The sequence below is a fragment of the Tinamus guttatus genome, unplaced genomic scaffold, assembly GCF_059628265.1.
Source record: "Tinamus guttatus ecotype Peru unplaced genomic scaffold, ASM5962826v1 Tinamus_guttatus_pri_ptg000198l, whole genome shotgun sequence".
NCBI classification, from domain to species: Eukaryota; Metazoa; Chordata; class Aves; order Tinamiformes; family Tinamidae; genus Tinamus; species Tinamus guttatus.
In genome coordinates this window covers 3041151-3058869 of record NW_028288732.1, presented here as the reverse complement: position 1 = coordinate 3058869, position 17719 = coordinate 3041151, and the positions used below count along the sequence as shown (strand labels likewise).

Sequence of the window (17719 nt, the reverse complement as noted above, 5' to 3'; positions counted from 1 at the left end):
TTTCTTCTGATTAATAATAGCGCATTGACAGTATAAGAAATTGGACTCCTTTGAGGTATAAAAGCAGAACATTGTTCTTGTTTGAGTTCCTCAAAGAGCCAACAGGAATTATGTTGAAAACAGGAATGTAAACTTTGACTTTTTGACCGTGCTTTTAGATTATAATCACCATCTCTGAACTAGCGGTTGAACTGCAGCTTGCTTGTTGTAGTCAGTTACTTCTGTACCTTTGAGGATGTGCACGCGAGGTGGCGGCTGGAGAAATGAGAGAAGTAAAAGCTACAAGCTTTTTTATCTCCTCTTTAAAAAGAACCCCAAAAAACAACATGCACTTGGTCTTTTTTTTACATTATAAGTCAAGTAAACTAACAATAACTTTAAAAAGTAGATGAATATTGTGTTCTCTTCAGTTAAACAGGGGGGTGTGTGACCTTGTTCTGTTAAGTAGCCTGTTAACAGAGAAAAAAGTGCTTAAAATACATGTATCAAAGGAGGACTGTCTTCTTCACTACTACTTTCCTGGGTTATAAAGTTCCTTTAAGGGGGCTATCTGAAAAGGCTTGATATTAATACTTCCTTTTGAATAAACCACCAAACAAAAACAGAGCATTTGATTTTTGGCAGTAACAGATGTGGTGGCCAAATGGGGTTGTGTCCCGCATCCGCTGGAGCTCCCTTGCACACAGCGTTATCTTGGAGTTGCAGTTCTCAAATGGCAAAACTTAAAAACCAAAAACAACAAAAACCCCCAAACAGACACTGTTAAAACAAGAATGATTTGGTATTATTTCAGCAATACAAAGATAAATAAATTAAATTTTACTTCAGTCTTATGGATTTGGAAATTGGTTTTACACGCCTTCATCGCATCCTGACTGGATTAATCTAATTCCCTTTTTACAGCTGTGCCAACATTGCCATTGCAGAAGCTGTGGCAAGTACAGACTGTGGCAACTGTAGCCATGATCTCTGAGTCCCCAAGGAAGCACAAGTCTCACCAAGCTCTAAGTCTCTCCTGAGTCTATTTTCTCCTGATGTGCTCTATCTCAAAAAGGTCTCACTCTTGGGGAAACAGATAATTGGATCAGGAAGAGTCCTGCCCAGGAGTAAATGCCGGAGGTATGATCAGATTGCGTTCTCTTAGTTAATGTAATTAAGTCTGACATTAAAGATCAAATTATCCCTTGCAAAATTAGGGCCTCGGGTAAGAGAACATCCCTGAAGAGCTTCTCCCTGCCGTGCTGCCCTGCCTTGCTAAGGAGGCCGTGGGGTCAAGCAGCAGAAAGGCCGGTGCTTGTGGCTCCCGACAGGACAGGGCTGTCCTCAAAGGTTCAGACCTCTCAGGTCTCTGCTGGCCTGGAGCCTAAGGGTCTGTGGAGATGAGTGTACCCAGTGTAGAAGTCATGCCTGCAGAGCAGGGAAATAATGTGGAAGTGCCTCATGCCAACTGCTACTTTGCTCCCGTTGTCCTCTCCTTGGGAAGGGACATGCATTCCTCATCCCGGACACAGCTGGTGCCTTGGCACAGGAGCGGGAGAAGGATCATGGTGTTATTTTGCAAATGCATAAAATGCTGTACTGGTGGCACAGGGAGGCCTGGAGGATGGTATCTGCTGAACAGAGCTGCTGTGAGGGGCCTGGTATCCAGGTATGTGCTGCCACCGTGGCTGCGTTTCGCTCCTCCCTGGCCTTCCACAGAGGCGCTGGGGTCAAGATTTGGTTCAAAACATTTCTAATGGGAATACGGAATCGTATGTAATTGCATTTATGTCCATTGCATCTTTTTGCTGTTACCTTTTCTGTATCACCTCAAGGATAACTATGGACCTTTGCAGGGTTTCCAGGTGGAGCTGGGCCCCCTACTTCCAGAAATGTCACAGAACAACCCAGGGCCTCTGGAGAACTTGGTCTGAGCTGTCTTTGCTGAAAGCTGTTTCTTTTCTTCAAAACACCTAATTTGTTTGACATCCAGTCTGGTTTTCTTCATCTCGGATAAGAGCAGTTGACATTTTAGCAGCACCTTTAAAACCACAGGATTTCTTTTAAGAACTTGCTGCAGATTGATTTCACCTTCCACAGGATTCTGGATGTTTGAGTTGGAAATGCTGCCTGCCAAAAAAGAATCAAGGTTAAGATTAGGTTATTTATTGAGATCTTTTGGTTCATAAAGACATTTTAAGTACTTCTACTTGTATGTTGAGCATGGGTTGCAGGCTGTGCTATATTTTCTGACTCTTGGCTCCGCAGAAATGTAAACCAGATTTATCTAAAGATAAGCTTGAGTGTTTTCGTGTGTTGTAACATCATGAACGTTGACGGGGATGAGGATGGTGCTATTCCATCAGTAAGTCAAGATACGTTGCCCAAAAAGAAAAATTGTTACATAACTCTAAAGCAAGGGAAAGTGGCTTTACAGGAATGAGTAAGGATAGTAGTAATTGTCACAGGACTTTACTGTAGGTCACACGCAAGCTGGTTCCTAGTTTCTTATGGTTTCTTCTTACTATAGTAGAAGAGGTAAATGGGCGGATCATAAAAGTAATCAAAAGATAACTTCCAAGGAAGAGGTAACCTTGCAGATAATGACAGGGTAACCAGTCCGGAAGTAGTAAAAGGGTATCATAATAGCGTCTATCTAAAATCCTTTAAGCAGGTCATTTGATTGTAATGATGAATAAGTGTTCTTTCCTAGATTCACTTTTAGCTATAAAGTGGGTCATTTTAGAATAAAAGCTTTGTGCATTGCAAATAGTATGCTAGCATGTCTTTCAGTCAATATGCAGTTAAAATTTGCCAGAAAAACTCTTCATCTCCACTGATGTTTTAAATCATGTAAATATTAGAACATTTTAAAGATTGTTTCTCATTACTATAGCCAAAAGCAATATAATCTGTACCTGTTCGCATATTTTTGAGAGTATCTAAACTGCCCTGGAAATATTTAGAAATACAGAGCAAATGACTTTTTACTTAGAGTATTATTTGAGCCCATGAGACTACCATTAGCTTTGAGAGAGGCCATGTTCTCAAGCTTTGGAAAACTGAAGTGAATATTTGCTTGCAACTAATTTTATGACTGAAGTTCTACCTAACAGGGCAAAGCTCAGTAGGAAAGTCCTTATTTGATCTTGTAGGTTGTAACAAAAAGTTTCCAGTTTCTTTTGCCTGTTTGCCAAAAGATTTCCAGACATACTGGAACAAATATATTTATCAGCCTTGCATATGTAGAGATTTCAAGGTACAGCTCCACAAAATAGTTATCTCTATAGTTGAAATTTTGAATATCAGATGGGGATTAATTATTTAAGGAAAATGAAGAATGGATGAAGAGGAGAAAGTCTCCTTGATGGCATTCTGCTTGGATTCCTTTCAGAAAATGCATTCAGTAAAATGTTTTTATTTCACCAGATGTAATTACCTTTATTTCAGTCTTCTTTAAAAAAGAAACTGTTGGAACTAATTAAAGGGCAGGGAATGAATAGTTTTGTGAGCAGTATTATGCACTGGGAATCAAAAAAGTTTGAGCTCATGTTGTTGGGATCCTTTTTGAAGAAATAATCAGACTCACTGAATTTCATGCAGAATTTTATCTTAATAACTTTATTGTAAAACCAGATTTGAGCTGTGACTGGGTTTCAAATTGCTCTGCTTCCGGTTACAGATAGAACTTTTTTTTCAGGAAAAAAGATGCATTATGAATTAAAATGAGCATCATTTTAAATAATAGGCAGGAGACCATGCAAATGGAACTGAAGTTTTGAGAAGAGCAGCAACCACGTGATGGCCTATGGCAAGTGACATTCAAGGCTTCTAAAATCCTCCTTGTCTTTCCTTTATCAAAGAAGCGAAGCCCCTTCAATTTGCATCCATCTTTGAGCCTTTCTAAATATATTACTAAGTAGCATGAATGTAGGCTAGACCTCTTGGTAGAACACTGGTATCATAAAGGTCCTAGTGATTTGGGCCTTAATTATGTATCTAAACTATTACATTTGGGCAGTTGTCCAATTTTCCAGGGAAAGCTAATGGCGTAGGAGTCATTTTTGGAGAGAAGCTTATTCTTTTCATTTGAGTTTGTGCAAAATGCCCGTTGATTTAATAATTAACGAGCGTGGCACAAAAGGTGCTGTGTCTGAAGAACATCAGGCACGTTTCAAAAAGATTGGTACCCTGTGGCTACAGTTAATTTTGTCTTAAATATGTTTATTTTTTTACTAGTATCAGAGAGTTCAGCTGGAGTTTGAATTGCTTCCCTGTTGAAGATAATTTGCTTTCAAATGGCAGCCGTTGAGTGGTGTATAAATAGAGGAAAATTCTGCAAAAACTGTACTGTATGTAAATCATCATCTTCAGGCAAGGAGTTTGGCGTTAAGTTGCAAGTTATGTCTTAAGAGTTGAATGATTTATGGGTTTGATTATAACGTTTTAGAATTCTGCTGCACATGCCTGTTTTTTAATAGCTCTTGTGTCATCCAGCTGGCAAATATTATGTCTGCACATGAAAGTTGAAGTTAAAACAACTAACCGTGTCTTAACGCAAGGTTTGGAGAGAAAGGGGTTTCAGAGACATTAATATTTTTTGTCAGGCAAATGCTAAAAACGAGATTCAATAGCTCAATAGCTTGGTGGAGACATGGGCCTGGGCAGGTGGGAGCGATTACGGTGAACCTGCTTGGCTTTGATGCATTATTTGCCAATGCTGTTTTCTTGTTTGCATGCTGGGATTTGCATGGCTCGGTGTGCCAGGTATTGGGCTGCTGAAAACTACCTGCATCTGCTGAGGTGTTGGGAGAAAAACGCTGGAGGCCGGCCAGGTTTCTGCAGTGCTTCTGCTTACGTGTTTGACAGCAACATCTGGCAGCGCAGCTGCTGAATTGGAGAGAGCCGTAATTATTTTGAGGGTAGGGAGAAGTTGTCACACGTAGTTATAATCATGGTACTATCACAGGTATTAGAATCAGAGAGATCATTTTGTTCTTTGCTGACAGCATATGTTTTCTCAGCTTTGGAGATGTGCTATTTTGATGCTATGCAATATGCAGATTAAAAATCACCTTGTTTTTAAGTAGTTTGAAGGGTATAAAAAAGCAAAGAGGATGTAGATGTAAAATGCTTTTCTTTAGATTGCACAGGTGGGGTCCCTGCCAAAATGTTTTGCATTGTCCTTAAACCACTCATAAAGACTATGGGATTTTATACTAATGAAAGGAATGTGCCTTAGCTCTGTTATCTCGAGTGTTAAGGTGTTTTATTTTATTTTTTAGCTCTGTGTCACTTTCAAACAGTGTTGCTGGAAGAAACGTGACAGGTGTGATTGGGGAACTTTTGCATTTACATAAGATATTGTACAACAAATATTTAAACTTCACTAAGAGAAATATTTAAGATCTGCTAACAGAAGAAGTCTGGAAATTTTAGTTCAGTTGGCCAATTTGATAATAAGAATTCACATCCTTTTCTATAAAAACAACCTTGAGTTGAAAACTGAAAATCTGCAGTTGTTACTGCTTTATGTCCTTACGGTAAATACCAGGATTTCTTCTTAAAGCTCTGCTTTTGGGCATCTGTGGGGCTGGAAATGATGAGCATCTTGTGAAATTTTTGAAGTCTAGTCCAGTGCACAGCAATGTTTTAACATTTTTCTGGGCTTACGCTTGCAGTAATAACATGAAAGATTCCTTAAGCAACTCAAGTTTCTAATGGAGTTAGTAACAAAAGACCGGATTTTGCTAGATAAATCTCCCTCTTCTCTAGATGTAGAGGAACCCAACCGTGCACTTGCTACTCTTTGCACTCTCTAGGACAAATCTTATTCATCTTAATACCTGCGTGGATATGAAGGGAATTTAACAGAGTGGAACTGAATACAGGAGTCCCAAACTTCAACTCTAAGTACTACTAATATCCTGCTGATACCTCATCCCACACAGTCTAAAGCTGAAGTTAATATAAGAACACTTTTATAATACTTGTTTTTATTCAACCTTAGAAATGGGTGCTTTATTTTCTTTAAAAATATGGCTTTACTTGTGTGTTATTGAAAAGCGGGTGTGTTTGTTTAACCTTTTGAATAATTTCTGGTTTTGTTCTGCTCTGCTCATGGCTCTTCTGGTTTAAGAACCTGTCACTGCAGCTCTTGCTTTTTATCTTCTTCCTTCCCCAGGCCTTGGAAGAGCAGCACCAGCTATTGCTCTGAACTTTTTCGCAATGCTTCCAGATTTGTATTAAGAAAATTATTAGAATCAAGTCTTATTTTTTTCATCTGATGCTTACAGGGATTAGCAATTATTATTTTGCAAAGAAATGGCTAGGTTTATTCTGAAGCTTTTCTACCTTGCTCTGAGAGCTTGAACACTGGTCATGGCTGGAGATGGGCCCCTGCACAAGGTGGGAGATTCCTTTCCAGCTCCTCAGCTCTGTGATCCCGCTGACCAGGTCGCTCCACAAGTGCTCAGTTTGCCGAAGCAGGAGTGCAATGATGAGCAGAGCGTGTAGCTGGCTCTGAAACAGTTTGGGTTTTATGACCCTTCTTTTAGCATTGGCCTCTTCATCTATAAAGAAGAAGAAACTGCAGCTATTTTTATAATATTATCTATTTGTTTTAACAACAAAAAAAAGAAAAATACAAGCATTATATTTGGCCTATAATTGAAAGCAGAGTTCCTTGTTTCATGGAACTTCTTCTAAGATGATTTTTATTAGCTTATTTTTTTTCCATTCATTACATATAAGAGTGAGTTTTCTCTATTTTTTTTTCCTTATGACTTCGTGTGAGGTAATGTAGTTCTCACATCTAGAATTATGACCAAAAGATACTATTTTCATAAATGCATAGGATTTTGTTCTTAAGTGGTGTATTTGCCAGAAGCATGAGCATTACACCATTATGTGCTGTGAAATACTTGCTTATTTAATGATTCATACTTTTAGTCTTAGGTTTGTTTTCTTTAAGGTTGAGACGAGAAGAAGAGTTACGGCAATCCTCATGATGCTCTCTACTGTACTTACCGATTCATCTGCTGCTCCAGAATGTTAATATTTTTTCTATTTTCATCACGCATAATAGAAATTACACAGTGACCCAAATCTCGGTTTTCATTAACCTAATGTAAATCTTGCACTTTTCTACTGGAGTCACTTTGGAGTTATACTGAGATCTTGAGAGAAAGAATTTATACAACCTTAATTCTTTGGTATCTGGCTTCTGCTACAAATATAGGTTGTTATTGAACTATGTCTAATATATGGCCCATAAAACCTAATATTTTTTATTTTCCCCTTCACTTTTTTCAAAAGTTACTGTGTTTATATTCTGGGTAAAGCATTGCACTTGCCTCCCGTTAGAGGCAGATAGATTACATTATCCTTTAGGGGATAGTTTGAGACATCTCTCCTGCAAACTAAGGAAGGGGGGTTCTATTGAATCTCGAATATGCATTTGGTACTTTAGTTGACAACTGTGAAAACCACATTTATTCTTGAGAACAGTGTGCAGAACGCCAGTGTAAATGATGGAGAAACTTTACTATGAATCAGAGTTTGTATCTGAAACCCTGTCAGAGTAGACCAGATTCTCTGAAGATTATAACCAAAGAAATAGTGATGTGCCCGTTCACTGAAGATAAGTGGGAAGTTGAAGACAGCTGTATATTTATCCACACAAAGAGATGCTGTGCATTTCTGTGTGTGTGCGAGTAGAGGTGATGTGTTTTGGTCTCATTTCTAGCACTAGGTTAGGGGGTTTTGGCTTTGCTCAGGTGCATGGTTCAGCTCTGGCTTTTCAGTGGGTTAGACAAAGAAGCATTTTCCTTCCATAAGAGGATATCATTAAGGATGGAAGCAGCTGATTAAGCTTGATAGGACTGTAACATGTTTAATCCCTGTGCAAAATCAAAGTCGGGAAAAAACGATCCATGATGCTGTGAGATTTCTTCTTAGAGCGGTGTGAACAAGGTCTTTCTCATGGTCCTTAGCACCATGCAAGAGTGAAAGTGGAATGAAAAACTCAGCTTTTGGGCAGAGGCCTCAGAATTTCACCTTACCAGGCCTTGAACATTCAGGTACTGATCATGATTGATTAATTGCAGGGAAAATGAGTCACTGCTATACTACCAGGACTGAGGAATTCATGGCTTTTTTGTCAGCTGTCAGGGACCAAGAGTGGCAAGAGGAATGGTGGGTCAACTCCCCTGTTGTCCTGTGGTGCTGGATGGCCATTGCCAGGCCATTTCTATCCTGCACCTGCCTTTACTTCTCCAACTGCTACAGAAAAGGCCGATGTCTTTAGGTGGATGAAAACTTTATGCCACTGGTTCCATCAAGAAGTAAAACAGGCCATTTACCAAGGGGAGTAAGTGGAAATCTGCATCTTTGCGTGCAGCTCAATAAAAGAGGTGCTGAGCAGGCTGCTGCGATTCCTGCAGACCAGAGCTCCTCTCTGAACGTACGTTTGTCCGAGGTTGACATTTTCACTCGAGGCTCCAGTTACTACCAGGTTAACAGAGAGCTGCTAGCGGCCCTTGAGAATCTCTAAAATATTAAATCTTCATGTGATGGGACAACACTTTTTTGCTTTAGGCCACCTGTTACCTACTTTACTAAGGCCTCACTAGTGTCCCTTTGCTGCTGCGCTGTCCCTACATTGCTTTGCTTTCCAGCAGTTTGCATTCCTCACATAATCATTTCCTCGTTCAGACGCTGCCAGTGCTGAAGTTTCCCAGAGTGAGTCGTTATGTAGGTTTGACTTGACTTTGATGTAAGTGTTGTATTATTTTGCTATCTGTTGGACAGGAATGGATGCCAAGAGACACATATTTTGCAACTTCCTGATATAGTTTGTTGATGCAACAACTTAAGCAATTTAACATCATTTTCTGCTTTCTAGTTTTACTGCTGCTGAATGAAAAGGTCTGTTTAGTTTTATTCTCCTCTTTTATTTGTCAAGAACCATGTCTTTGATCCGTACGTCTGTAGTACACCGGGTCAATTTTTAGTTTCAGGCCCCTCTCAGTAGCCATGATGTAACTACACCAGTTAACCCATGAAGAAAAATTGGGTCATTTTTACATCTTATGTGGGACACTTTTTTCTTTGCTTTATGTTGTTATACTGTTGTGTAACTGATGTTCAGTTGAATTTCCATGCCATGTTGCTAGCTTGCATGTCAATGGCCTCATAGGAAATATTTTCACCCCAGTCCTTTCCTGTAATTCTCTACCATCTTTTTCTGCTGTGGAAATCATGGTAGCTCCTCTCTTCCATTAAAATCAGGATTTCAGATTATACATTAAAAATCTGCAAATAGTTCCAATTCCGTGTTATTTGAAAATACTGCTTACATTCTTACACATGATAATGTGATTATACGTTCATATTGTTAGAGTGACAGATAAATTACACTTTAAAAATATATAATCCCAAACATCATTTGTCATGTGCACCTTTGAGTTATAGCTCTAATTTGTTACAATGGAAAAGTGCTTGTAACAGCAGGATTCGGATGTATCGTTCTTCCTTTTGTCATCCTATGGTTGGTCTTATTTTTTTTCTTGGCGTTTGAAATGGGTAGAGGGTCAGAAGAGTGCGACGTGGTGACCTCCTTGCTAGGTGCTCTTCACCGGGTGGTTGGGTAGGTTGGCTGCAGTGCTGTCCCTAGCACTTCCCTGAACAGACTAAGTACCTGGGTTTGGAGCGATGGGTCTGAGGCCTTTCTTCAGTTTGCTTGTTGAGTTCTTTGGTCTTTGCTTTTCACTGGAGTGCTGGTAGATCTAATTTATGAACTTGAGGCTTCATGTGAATATATTTTATAATCTTGTGATCCTGATGTCCATATTGAACATCTGCATATCCATATTAGGAGCTGTACAACTTAGACTATTTGTTTTTTTTAAAAAAAAGAAAAGAAAAAAAACAGCAGGCTTTTTGTTTTGTAATGGTTTATTTTAGGATGGTGCTTGAGGTCTTATTATCATTTTTCAAACAAAAGGAGGAGTTGCTTCTCTATCTTTTTAAAGTGTGCTGGAGATTATTTGATGGCAATTCCTGAGGACGAGTTTTGCTGGTCTTCCTGCCGTGGATCTGCTAATTTATCAGCCTCTTTTAGGGGTGTAATTGCCAGATGCTGTCTGATGCTCATTAATCTGGAATAACACTCTTCTAAGACCACTGTGGATGTACTGTGATACTGCTGCTTCAAACAGGAAAAAAAAAAAACCTGTCATCTAAGAACGCCAAGGAATGTAGTGGCCGTAGAGCATTGCAGCAGACATGGTCTTCATTGATGTGGCTTTCTATGAAAAAAAGAAAAAGGAGGACTAGTTAAAAACCATGTCGTGTTGAGTAACTTAGATCTGCCCAGTGAGCATTAATCTTGATATTATTTACTAAATAATTTTTACTCCCACTCATCTATTATTTCTATCTCATTACAGAAGGTAGATTCTGAGAATAAGATAGCTGAACAAGCTCACCTGAAGCTAAAATTCTGATTGTTTTTCACCTGAAGAATTTTCATTTTTTTGAACAGATTTGAATGAAAATCTCAAATTTGAACTATAACTCTGGATAAGACTGTGTCAGTAACAAACATTTTTATAAAAATATTGCATTTTTGTGTGTGTTGTATTTATCACTTGAGGAATCAAAGACTCATACAAAATTTGAGATAAAATTTGGAACTGTGTATACAGGTGTGCTGAATAACAGCAGAAAAGAAACTGTCCTGAGTCCAACTTAGTCATTGATGGGATTTAATTCACTTAAAAAACAGGAAAATGTACAGTACACAATTTCAGCATCTTTCAGCAAGAATATGGAAGTTGATATCACTTCTGAAGATCCATAAACTACTCGGATCAAGCATGTAATTGAATTATTTTATTGCGTCCTGTTCCCTGCCAATGCCAGATGCATCAGAGCACACTGGAAGAGTTCACAGTCAATAATTATGGCTCAATTATTGGTTGCATTATGCCTCGAGGAAAAAAAAAAAGACTGTTCTGCAGGTTTTTATTTTACGTAAGGAAAAAGTTCTCACTAGTCATCCTAATGCATAGTTCCTCTCTAAATGTTGCCTTGCTGCTCTTCGCAACTTTATCTTGCAAGGGAGTATTCTACAGTATGATTGTGGGTTTTTTAATCCATTTTTAGGTGGTGTTTTGCATAAAAGAGGGTTGAGTTTGAGAGGGGAGGGGTGAGGATGTACCACAACTGGCCGTGGCAAAGGTGACCTCTCTGCTGGACTGCTAGTGCTTCGAAGTGGCCTGTGCGCCTTTGGCGGTGGCACGTACCAAGTGATGGGACCTCTTCCATCAGGGTCATCTCCTGGTGTCCTGTCATATGGAAGTTCTGTGACATCTACAGCCTAATCTCTCCTGTCTCCCAGGCTTTCAGAAAAAGACCCGAATGTACAACAGAGTGAGGTTTCTTGCTCACTTTGGGTTGTGTTGGCAGTAGTAAGATTTGGGCGGTGTCTGCAGTCATGGGATGGTTTTAATATCCCCTTAAAAATCCATGTGTGCAGAACCCCTGAGGTCAGTGGCCTGTGCAGTAAACCTAGCGAGAAGGTGGAATACGTGGCTAGGTCTGAGAAGATTGATGACCCAGAGGAAAGCACTTGAATACAAGCTGATACACTGGATGTGTGGGGCCATCCCTGCTCAGCTGCCTCCAGAGACCCCCGTTTCCACTAGTTATTATAAAGGGAAGAAGTGACTTCCTAAGGTAATCCTCCTGGATTACCTTAATGCTGCTTACAAATTTCTCTAAAGATCGAATCCAGAGAGCTCTCCCAGATATTTTGTTCCAGAGCTTAGTTATTTCAGGCTTTGGGGCTTAATTAATAGTACTAGTATAACCATTTTTCTTTTCTTTTGTAAATAAAACTCAACTTGCAGATTGCATAGGTTCATAATTTAATACAGAACCTTATTTAATAAACAAACTCTATTTTTATCATGGACCTTATTGATCTCAGTGTCATAACTCTAATGGGGAGATATTTCCTTTTAAATCTGGAGTGAATATATTATTGAATTTCATTTAAAAAGAAGAAAAATGTGCAGTTTTTTAATATGGCTAAAGTTCAAATTCAAGTGGGTTATTTTGAAGGAAAATGTGCAGATACCTATTACATGTATCCGTTCCTACAGTAGAGCACTTGGGAGGTTTGGTCCCTATGTTTTGGGGCTTGCGAGAGAGGTTGAAAGAAGCCCTATGTGTTGTGCTCAAATGAATGGCTGGCCTGAAACTGGATCATATTGTAAAATTAATAAGGCACATTGAACATTGTTGGGTTCTTTTTGCAAATATTTACTTGTATACAGTAAGGCCAAGAGGCAGCTTGTGTTGAGAGAAACAAATTTTATACATTGTTTTTGAATTTTTTTTGAAGTTATTTAAGTATATTTGCTTTAATCGATATACATTAGGTTTTTTATGGATTTCAAAGGTATTGGATTTTATTTTATGGCTCATGTAATTGTTAAACTGCCTTTGCACAAACCTGAAAACCTCTTTTTTTGTCTCGAGTATTACAGATATATAACGATAAGTTATAATAATAAGTTGATAAAATGCCCTTGTCATATGGCAATTTGATGTTATGGTGTTGATGAAATTTAGGTAACTTATTGCATAGTCTTTTCTGAGGTTGACAATGGTATGCACACATTTGACAGTTATTTTCTTTTGCTATTAGTTTTAACAAATTGTGTAGCATGTTTACTTACGCCTGATTTTCATCTTGTTTGTTTGTTTGTTTTGTAATAACAGTCGATGATTGCAGGAGGTATCAGATTGGCAGCCCTAGTAAATGACATTGGCCATTGAAATTTTTTGGAATTGTTCCTTCCACTTAACATACCCCCTGTAAGAAATTTTAGTCTGCTTTGGTTAAACTACAGTGGTTCAAAGTTTTATGAACCAGGAGGCTGAAGGAATCCATTCAGTAATGGATTTTTTTTTCCTGCTTTTTGACTTTTTCCTTTTTTGCTTTTGGCTGGCCGATGGCCGTTTAAACTCGAGGGGCAAAGAAAACTCTTCTGCACTGCTTAAAAGAGTCTTCTATTTTATGACTTTCTGGTGACGTGGTGATCCTGAATTGTTAGGTCACCATTCTAGGACTTCAAGTAGATTTTGAATTAGTGGGTTTTTTTTTTTCTTTCCTCTAAGAAGATCATTTGACTTAACATGATTGTGGTTTTTTGGCTATTTGATGGAAATTTGATTTGAAAGAAGTTGACGTGTCGGAGAGAAGAAGTGAATAAGGTGCGTTTAGAAATGTATGTTTTTAAGATCACCCAGCTGATACCGCCAATGTGTTCATAGACCTGTCGGTTAAGATGAAAGATCCCCCAGTCTGGAGCCGTGCTATCGCTCTCCATCCTTGTAAAATTCGATATATCAGTCGTTGCTATCTGGTGACACTGATATGAAAGACCGAAGTGAAAATCTTTATGAAAAGGACGAGGAAACTTTCCCGGCTGGAGTCGGCCGGCGCGCTGGGCTCCGGTCTTTGCCTGCGGGCTGCTTTGGAGCGCGGCCGAGCCCGTCGGAGCTGCGCGACCATATATCTGCTTTTGAAACGATCCGTCTGGAGGCGGCTGATAAGACGACCAAAGGCAATCTCGAGTTGAGAGGAGAGACACAACAACAGGATTTAAGATGATAGGCGAGAGGTGAGGTAAACAAGAAAGATAGATCTGGGGATGATAGATGTGTGCTCCGGGCAGCACTAAATAACATCCCGCCTAGCAGAGCAGCCTGTATATATATATATATATATATGTACAGATAGGCTGTAAGGACGTCTTGGGAACGTGGCTGGTGTCCCTAGGGCACTGTGGCCCTGTGCAGCTTCTTGTTCCCGTGTCACCTCTGTCCCCTGGGAAGCACCAGCGGGAATGGGGCCTGCTGGTTGGATGAACCTCCCGGCTCTCCTGCTCCGGACATTGAAGCACTGGGTCTCCTGCCCTGTCCTCTTGCCCACAGCAGCAGATGCCTGAGCAGGATGTTGCTGCTCCAGACCCAAGGCAGGGCTGTGTGTACCTTTCCCTTCTGCACTTGTGGGCAGCTCTCTGAACTTACCATGAGACCACTTGTGTTTGCTGAGAGTAGGTTGCTTGGTTTTGCTTTATTAATAGATTTCTGTTTTTCTGCCTAGCTTTCAGTGTGTTTTTTCACATGTTTGCATCTATCCAGTGTGTGGTGGTGAGCTGCTGTTGTGCTATCCAGGGGCATCTCTGGAAAAATGGTGCCTTTTTGCAGGAGATAGGAAGGAAGCAAATGACTGTGGGGTTCTCTCTTCGAGAATGAGTGAGGTAGTTACTGTGTGCCAAAATTATTTATGGATAACCTTGGAATCACTTAAACTGTCAAGGGCAACAAGAAGGGGGAAAACCCCTGTATTTTCAGTGCTAAAGGATCAGGTTACAGGTGGAATAGCTGGGTTTTCAGGCCCATAACATGTTGACTTTGAGCATTTCTACTGAAGTCAGCATGATTTCTGCCTTCAAAAGCACTTGGCTTCATCTCCAGTTAGCTGGGCCTCAGTAGCAGGCACTGGTTTCCCGCTTCCTATAGGGAATGCATGGCCAGCCCAGGCCCTGCTGGCACCAGCGCTGCCCTCCGTGGCTACCCTTTCCCTCACCGTTTCATGAAGAGGGTTTCAGTATTGCTCGTGCTCTTTAAAATAAAACAGTCCATCTCATTCCAGTTAAGAACTTACAATCTAAAGAATGTAGTTGGCTGGTTATGTGGCTATTGTTCCGTTTCCAGCACAATGTCAACTAAACTATTTAATAATATTGAAAATAATGGGGTTTTTTATGTGTTTTTCACCAGTGATAGCTGGTGAGGGAGAGCTCGCTGCTGGGCCCCGCCGCGTGCCCTGGTTTGGTGCAGCGCTCCCCCCTTGGAGCGGGCTGAGGGAGGTGACATCGGCCGCCCTGTCCCCTGCGTGTCACACAAGATGCGCGCTCCATCTGGTGGCAGGATCACCAAGGAGAACGAAAGCAGGAGCCTTTCGGGAGCCACTAAAAGCCTTTTGCTCACTGTTGACTGAGCAAGGCAACGTCTCCTATGGTTAGAAATTAAATGGTTAGCCTTGTATTTTTTTTCTGATTTATTTATTTATGTTTCATTTTTTCTTTTTTTCCCTCCACCCCAGAATAGACTTCTTAATGTTTAGAATATATTTTCTGATATATTATATTATGATAAGCAAGTAGTGCTTAAACATAGCTACTCAGGTGCCTCTGCATCTTATCAATCTAAATCAGAGTGGGTTTGTGTCTTGGCCTTCTCGCTGTTTCAAATCTCATTGGTTTTCTCCATCATTTTGCAGCAACATAGATCCTGTGGCCTGGCACACCGTAGCTGTCCAGCTAGCAGGAGATGCAGGCTGTTTCTATTCAATTTGCTGTTTTTATGTGGTTATTGCAACTCTGATGTTGTGCCTGGGCTTGGGCATAGAAAGCCTGGCAGCTGCTCTGCCTATGATGATTCGTCTCCCCCCTTATCATTTCTAGCTTATGTGCTGAAAAGTAAATCTATTCAAATATTAAGCTAAGATTTTTTCTTTATTGGTTTTCTGCTTTCTGGAGGGCTCACAGGTCATTCTGGCACGGCCTCCTTTGTACTCCTAAGAGCTAAAGACTTTTTAATAAAACTGAGAATCTGACATCACAACAGTAGTCCGGGAGCTAAGTCGTAGCGATGCATGCAAAATAGATTTGCACTGGCAAAACTTATTTGTTGCTCTAGGCGTTTCTAGAAGAATCCAAGAATAAAGCTGGGGGTGAGGAAGGCTTTTTTGTGAACCGTGCGTGCCATTTCAAAGTAATATAGCCTGTCTCAGTAATAGTGGTTTTAATGTTAGACACTCCGGGCAGGATTTTTACAGAAAAATTCCTGTTTTAAGCATGTCAGTGAGGCAGACAATGGTACCATGTCATCTTGTTCTGTTTTTGGTTTCCCATGTGTCCACTCTAATTTGTGTTTATGAAACTGCTTTTAGCTGCATTTTGTATATGTGGAGCATTGACCGGGTATTTTTTTAATTCCTAACGTGCCTTAACATGTGTTAGGGATTGGGAGTAATAGAAGCATGTCTGTTCAATATAGCCAATAAAGGGCCCACATCCCTCCTAAATTTTTAGTTATTGCCCCCTCCTTCCTGCGTGTATCTGTTTTAGGAGATGAGGAAAATAATACTAACATCAAAATTCATATGTTGCACAGTCCAGCGTTCTCAGAAACACCTGACGGCCTGTTGTCTTCTCAGAATTGTAGCTACCATGTCATGTTCATTGGACGTTCCTCAGCTGGTGACTGCAGCATTTAATTTTAATAGTGATTCTAATGCGGCGCTTAGCAGGAATTACTTGATAATCTGAGCTCTGACAATTTGAATTTTAAAATTTTCAGGCCATTTGGAAATATCTCCTAGGATGTGGGAAAGCAGATTATAGTTCATTTGTCTGTGGCAGGTTGCATGTCTTGTTTTTTGTTTGTTTTTTTGCTTGTTATGTTTTTATGTAAGCGTCTGCTAAGAGTTCAGATGCATCATTTCTGTTTTCAGTTACATAGGAAAGATATATAAGAGCTTATGTAATAGCAGGAATGCTACTGTAAGCAAATATTTTAGTATTCATTGGTCACCTGTATTTGGAGGGTTTGGGAAAACTCGTTTCAGATGATTAAAAGAATTGTTCAGCATGGTTCATGAATGCATTTCCTGGTAGGGAAATGTTTTTGTCACGTTGTGGTGATGACTGTGATAGAGCAGCTATTCTCACAATTTTCTATCTTAAAGGTGTTCATGAACATGCCTTAAAAACAAAGAAAAACGAGAGATAGTAGGTGTAAGACTTCGATTAATTTAAACTTTACCCTTAGTGCAGTACCATGACTTCCTGGGCTTTAATGCAAAGGCACAGCTTGCTCTGTAATTAACGCAGTTGGACAGTCAAAGTTCAGCATATGTGAGGTGATCCTGTAATTATTATTTTAATCTGAAGACCTTCCATTCACTTTCTGACCTTTTTGGATAGTGTTTTTCTAGTGGCTCTGAAAAACGCTGCTGTAATTGTATTATTTCCAAAAGATACTAAGGGGAAATGAACTTAAAATATCATCAGTAGGCTCAGTAGTTTGTCCGTGTCATGGAAAATCCTTCTCTTCAGTGCATTAAAATGCAAACGGTCAAGGAAAAATCATCTTTGCAAATGAGAAAAATGGGTGCTGTTTGGTTTATTTAAACTTCGTGTAACCAAAGGTTTTTCTCCCTTTTTAGCCTTCATGTGTTTCTGGCAACTGTGACTATGCAGAGTTAAAGGGACATTTTACAAAGAAAACCAGAGAAGTGGATGAATCCGTTTACGCAGTGGGACAGCCTGATGAGCTTTGTTTTGCCTTATTTTTCCCTCATCCTAAAGCAGGGGCTGGCAGCATCGGGAAGCTGTTGTGGAGCTTTCCCCGAGCTTCCTTGAGCGACGCCGAGTGCCGGAGTCATCCCTGGTGCCGGAGCAGCCCCGCGGCAGCCGGCTCTCCCGGGGCTCGTTCTGCACCTCTTCGAGCTTGGCGTGTGCAGGGGCCACGGGAGCAGGTTGTGGCCCTGGCATCGGCGCCGTTTGCTGTCGTCGGGAGCTGTCCTGAGGGCTCGGGGTCCTTGGGCCACCAGCCATCGCCTTGAGAACAGCAGGTGCAGATGAAGCAGTTG

The 17719-nt window shown here is 40.3% G+C and overlaps 1 protein-coding gene across 1 annotated transcript in view; it reads left to right on the top strand.

Annotated features, from left to right (window-relative positions):
* The window catches only part of NAALADL2 (N-acetylated alpha-linked acidic dipeptidase like 2), a 212826-nt gene that overhangs the window by 10989 nt on the left and 184118 nt on the right, over nucleotides 1-17719 (top strand). The gene's annotated exons all lie outside the window — the stretch shown is intronic.